The 5972-nt window shown below is 49.9% G+C and overlaps 1 non-coding gene across 1 annotated transcript; it reads right to left on the bottom strand.

Annotated features, from left to right (window-relative positions):
• Positions 1-2365: 2365 nt before the first annotated feature.
• On the bottom strand, positions 2366-2472 carry LOC112623868. Its single transcript, XR_003119227.1, has one exon. It is a non-coding gene; the product is annotated as a U6 spliceosomal RNA (small nuclear RNA).
• Positions 2473-5972: the final 3500 nt, after the last annotated feature.

Genomic DNA, 5972 nt, shown 5'->3' with positions numbered 1-5972 from the left:
ACACATTATATTTTATTATATATTTTTATTATTTATTTGTGCATTTGCTTCTTTATTTGTTGTAAGCCAGCAGAGCCTTTCGTTTTCCCAGCCGACCATTTTCTACCATCTGCTGTCTGCCTATCGAGGTGCAGGCCGCTGGGAGAGGCTTCCCCGAAGCAGAAGCTCCCTGGATGCACGCAGTTGGCGCCCAGGCTTTCTGAGAGACCCAGACCCAGGCCACTTTCATTGGTGGGCTCTGGAAACATTTTCTTTCAAAAGCTCTGGGCTGTAGCTCACTTATACATAAAATGAGCAAAACAACACTCTTTCCCACTGCTATGCCATGAGGTTTAATTGTTGCAAATTTGTGAAGTGTTTTAAGATCCTTGGATTAAAGAAGTTATATGAGAAAAATATATTATTATAGAGTGGAATTCTGCTTAGTTGTCATATGTTTCCTGTAACTCTTCCCCTGTGTCTTATATAACTTGGAACAAGTACTATGAGCTATGAGGCCTTCAGAAAGCCTTTAAGTAATTTCTTGGCCTGCTTTCTTTACCTTTAAAAAAAAATCCTTCTTCTACTTCTCCTTTTTTTTTTCTTTCTAATGCAGCCAGAACTTGCTCTCCCCTAATCCGTATGATGAGAAAGGAAGTTGCTTGGTTGGGGTGGCCCCTTGTCCACCTGGGTACTTCCTCGTCTCTCCTCCCTTCCTCTCCCTTGCCTTTGCTCCCCACCTACACCTTTTCTTTTTACCCTCATATACACGTTCATAAATTGAAATAAATTTGACTTTGAGCCCCGGCTCTAAAATTTGCTGTACCTCTTGGACGAACTGCCAAAACGCGTTACTGAGTGAGGCTCCCTGAAGCCGAGCCTGATGTGGGTCGAGGCCTGGTGATGGTGACAGAACAGAGCCTGGCTGACCAAGGAGCACAGGAGACCCTGAGTGGCTCTTCCCCGCTAGGACCTCCCAACATCAGCGTCACACCCGAAATGCGGGAAAACAGCCAGGCAGCTGCTACTGTGGCCATGCAGCAGCAGCCAAGAATGCCCCTTGTCCTGGCTGCAGCTGTGTCCCTAAACAGGTGCTGCCTGGAGGCCAGGCATGCCTGCATGTGTCACATCCTTCCCTGGGCACACAGAAACGCATCCCAGATCAGGGATGCACACTGGCCCTCACACGTGGCACTCTCGGGCCCCAGGCCTGTCCTGAGGCCGTGGAGATTGTGAGCATAAGATAGGCCCCAGGTGATGAATTCTTTGTAACCCAGTATCTCAGCCTCAAGATGCATTTAAACATTTTTTTCCCTTCTTGCTTTCAGCCTTGAGGCAGACTTTGAAACTCTTAGCATCTTCCTTTCCCAGCAGGCACTTCCATGAACCACGCACGCTTGTCTAATTATGAGCTTGCTTAGAAATTCCAGGGACCAACTTTGAAACAAACTAGGCAGAAAGACCCAGCTGCAGGATCCTCCCACTCAAGAAGAGTTAGGAACAGTGAGGCCCCCACTGCCGGGCTGAAGTCAGTATGATGCAAATCAGACCTCCCCACAAGTCATTACTGAGATGGCCACAGAGCAGACACATGGACCTGCTTTCCACTACTCCTGCCTATTTCCCACACCTTTTTCTTCCTAAAACCCTTCCCTCAGCCTAAAAAGTTGGAATGATCTTCCAAAGGCATGAGTCTGGCCATACCCTAACCACCAGTATTTTAATAAAGTTGCTTTCCTTTCTCCACACCTCTCTTCTTCTGTTTTCTACCTCTGAGCAGTGAGCTGTCAGACTTCAGCCAGTTACAAAATGGGGCCCAGAGTCGCATTCCCTCTGCCCTCTGCCCTCAGCTGATGGACCTGGACAGATTAGAGCAACCCCCTTCCACTGACCCTGCACCTCCCTGGCATCACTGCAAGGGAGGGAGTGTCCCCAGAGGAGGAAGGAGCAGTGACTCTTGGCTGTCTGGCCCCTCACAGGGACCAAACAGCTGCTGCCACCCCCAAACCACCCTCATCCGATAATTGTCAGTCAGGGCCCTACTTCTCTGCTCCCCACAGACCAGAGGAACCCAGTGAGGGAGGGGTAAAGTGGGCCTGAGCCTGGGACAGGACAGAACCAGGCAGCCTTCCTCTTGCACCTGGGCTCTTTTTTTTTTTTTTTAATTTGTAATCTTTCATTTTTGTATGCACATAGTAGGTATATATATATATTTATGGGTTACATAAAATACTTTGGTAGAGGAATGTGATGCATAATAACCATATATGGAAAAGGAGGTATCCCTCCCCTCAAGCATCAAATACTAGGTCTTGTTCATTTTTTCTATTTTTCCTTTTGGTACCCATTAACCATCCTCACTTTCCCCACCCCCCGCCTCCCCCTAAAAATTATGGAAGGCTTCACAAATTTGCATATCATCCTTGCACAGGGGCCATGCTAATCTTTTCTGTATCCTTCCAATTTTAGTATATGTGCTGCAGAAGCAAGCACCCTGGGCCCTTTTTGTCTCTCATTCCTTCCTTACTCTACCTCACCTGCTTCTCCCCAGTCCCAGCATTCACTCTTTTTCCCTCTTCTCCTACTGGTCTCCACTCCCACCCTCAGCCTGCCCTAGTTCCTTACCCCCAGCAACCTACTATCTTCTTTTTAAAATTTAATTCTATTTTTAATTGCTACATAATAATTATATATATTCATGGGATACATGATGATGTTTTGATAAGTATAATGTATATTGACCAGATCAGGGTAATTAGCATATCCACCTTCCCAAACATTTACCATTTCTCTGTGTTGGGAATATTCAATATCCTCCTCCTAGCTATTTGAAACTATATGATCGTTAACTACTGGTACAGAACACTAGAACGTATTTCTCTTATCTAGTTGTAATTTTGGATCCTTTAACAAATCTCTCCCCATACCTTCCTCTCAAGGCTGGTTGGTTATCTGGGGGTTTGAGGAGCTGTGTGTTGCCTCTTCAACAAAAGGAGAGTAGGGACTGTGTCTCGTACAGTGATACAGTCCCCTCCCTAAGTGTTTTACTCACCCCTGCGGAAACAAAAACCAAACCAGAGAAGTATTTCACTTTTAAAAGGGGGTTTCCTAGGGGCTGTTTCCTAGGGTCTATGTAAATTCGGTCCCATGATAGACTAATGCTAGAACATGCTGAGCTGAACACAATTAAATGGTTTCCTTCCCCTAGGAATTCTGAGGACCTTAACATGATAAAGAGCATGATAAACATCCGAGAGAGAGGCAGAATGTAGAGTTTTCCAAATTTATTTGAAACTCCCCTTTCCTAAGGAATATTTTGAGAGGCAAGGCAAACATCCCCTTGACCAATGCTGCAGGAGATGCCAGCTCCTCCAGGGCTGGCTCCACTCTGGAATTATGGACAGTGCCCAGCAGAGGATCCTGGATAGACCACCCCTTCACAGAGACCAGCACCTCTGCCCTCCTTCAAGCCAGAAAAGCAGAATTGGCCTCATCTTCCAGAATCTTCCACTGCCACTTTGACAAGTGGAGGACTTGCTTTACTCTGAGACTTTACTCTGGGGTGTTTCAGCCATGGACTAACGAAGGGATATCCAAAGCTACTCCTCTCACAATAAGGTCCCCCTCATAAAGCCACACCCCTCAGTTGTTCACCCCCAGCAGCACCTGCATTAGCACAACAGAAGTATTTCAAAGCCTAAAAACGACAGACTCAGCACCTTGGCTTGTGGCTACTTAATTACAGCCCTTCCCCTCCTGCTGCCTGCTTTCTTGGACCTGCTCTCACTTCTTTCAAGCCCCTCAGTAATTGACTCTCACTTCTGGCTCCCTGGGGGTTCAGCTTGGTGGTCCTTGTGACAGGGCCCTTATCAAGAAGTCTCCGAACTGCCGTATGGCATGGACCAATTTTGTTTCCTTCAAATCAGGGGAAGGAAAGGGGAGTCTTCTCACTTCCTGAGAGTGGTGGCTGAGAGCATGAGGAGAGGAGAAGGGAGACTGTCCGGGTCAAGCCAAGGACAGGGTGGGGTATTCCCACAGGGCACCATCAGCATGGAAGCTTCCAGAAACAGAGCACACACTGTGCAAAGGATGTTTAAGCCTACAGCCATTCGCAGCAGCTCTGCTGCGGCCAGAGTGTATACTCCCATCATTTCCTCCCATTTCCCATTGACATTGTCCCTACAAAGAGGAGTAAGAATTATGTGAGATTCGGGCAGGTGATATCCCCTAGGCAACCATCAGGGCTGCTAAGAATCGCAACCAGCACTGCAGGCCCACCCACGTTTCTTCCTCTGCAAAGGCGTGAGTACCTGGGGTGGGGGGAGCAACTGGGAAAGCACGGCTTGGGGGCCACCAACACTCTGAAGGTGCCAGTCATGCTGCAACTGGGAGCCTCAGTGTGTTCATCTATAGCATGAGCACAAGGGCTCCCCATCCCACCCACAGCGTGTCTGCCAGGGGCCTCAGGGCGCTCTAGGGGCAGGAATGTGAGCGAGCTGAGTACTAGTCCCTCCACCATTTCCTAAAACTTCCCATTCCTGCCACTCAGCATCTCTTCCCTATGAAGATCAAACCCACACTCTCCCTGTCTGCCAACATATGCAGGGACAGGAGACCCAAAGGTCCCACCTCATTCGATTCCAGCTGCAGATGTCGTGGTGAGAGTCCCGTGAGCTGCCTCACCTTGGACGATGAACAGTGTGAATCACAGCAAAGACAACCTAAGCCCCTCTCCTGCCACAAACCCTGTCCTGACTACGCCTGAGAGTCTCCTCATCACTCACCTCTGCAAAGAGTTTCTCGAGAAGCTCTGGAAGACTGTGGCAGAGCAAGTGTTACTTTTAACCCGTCAAGATTCTAGCCCAGGTGACCATACCTTTATCTTCCTTACAGGGTCTTCTAGAGTAAAACAGCAGAACAAGGGTTGGGGGACTGGGGAGCGGGGGGAAGGCGAGGAAGGAGGAGGGAACAGAATGGGGACACTCCTGCCTCTTCACCCCTTTCTGAGTCAATGGCCATGGCCAGTGCTGTTGCTCACAGGCACTCTGAAGCTGGTTCCCAGCATAATCAAATTGAAGCCAAAGGTCAGGAGATGCCTTTGCCAGGAAGGAGAGGCCTCCAGAGGACCCAGTACTGCCAAAACGCTCAGAATACACACTTCTGGTTACTATGCTGCTGCCCTTTGTCTTCCTGGCTGTCGCTCACGTCTTCACCAGCCTAATCTCGAGCTTCAGGAATCCTAGACAGAGTCCCAGCCCTTCACATGCCGCTCTGTCTGGAGGGACCTGACTGATCTCTACTCCCCAGTCTGATGCTGCCTGCTTCCTTTCCCTGAAGTCCCAGGAAAACTGTCATAGCTCAGTGCTTGAGGCAGCACAAGGAAGAAGACTCTGGGAGAACCCCAGTCTGTGATGTGGGAGAGAAAGGACACAATATCCAAGGACAACAGAGAAGGGCAGATACAGAGAAGGGGAGGGAAAGGAGGACAAGGGAAGAGAGGGAGGAGAGGAGGGGAGAGGAAAGGAGAGGAGAGGAGGGCAGAGGAGGGGAGAGGAGAGGAGAGGAAGGGAGGGGACAGGAGGGGAGGGGAGAGGAAGGGAGGGGAGAGGAGAGGAAGGGAGAGGAGAGGAAGGGAGAGGAGAGGAAGGGAGGGGGGAGGGGAAAGAAGGGAAAAGGAGAGGAGGGGAGAGGGGGAGAGGAAGGGAGAGGAGAGGAGGGGAGGGAAGGGGAGGGAAAGGAAAGGGAGGGGAGGAAGGAGGGGAGAGAGGAGGGGAGGGGTGAGAGAAGGGAAGAGAGGAGTGGAAGGCAGAGGAGGAAAGAGAGGAGGGGAGGGGAGGGAGAAGGGGAGGGAAGGGAAGACAGGAGAGGAGAAGGGAGGGGAGGGGAGGAGAAGGAAGAGAAAAGGGGAGGGGAGGAGAGGGAAAAGAGGAGGGGAGAGAGAAGGGAAGGGAAGGGAAGGGAAGAGAGGAGAGGAGAATGGAGGGGAGGGGAGG

Source organism: Theropithecus gelada, chromosome 4 (assembly GCF_003255815.1).
Source record: "Theropithecus gelada isolate Dixy chromosome 4, Tgel_1.0, whole genome shotgun sequence".
Classification (NCBI taxonomy): Eukaryota; Metazoa; Chordata; class Mammalia; order Primates; family Cercopithecidae; genus Theropithecus; species Theropithecus gelada.
Note: the sequence above shows the minus strand (reverse complement) of the source record. Positions and strands in the feature narration are given on the sequence as shown.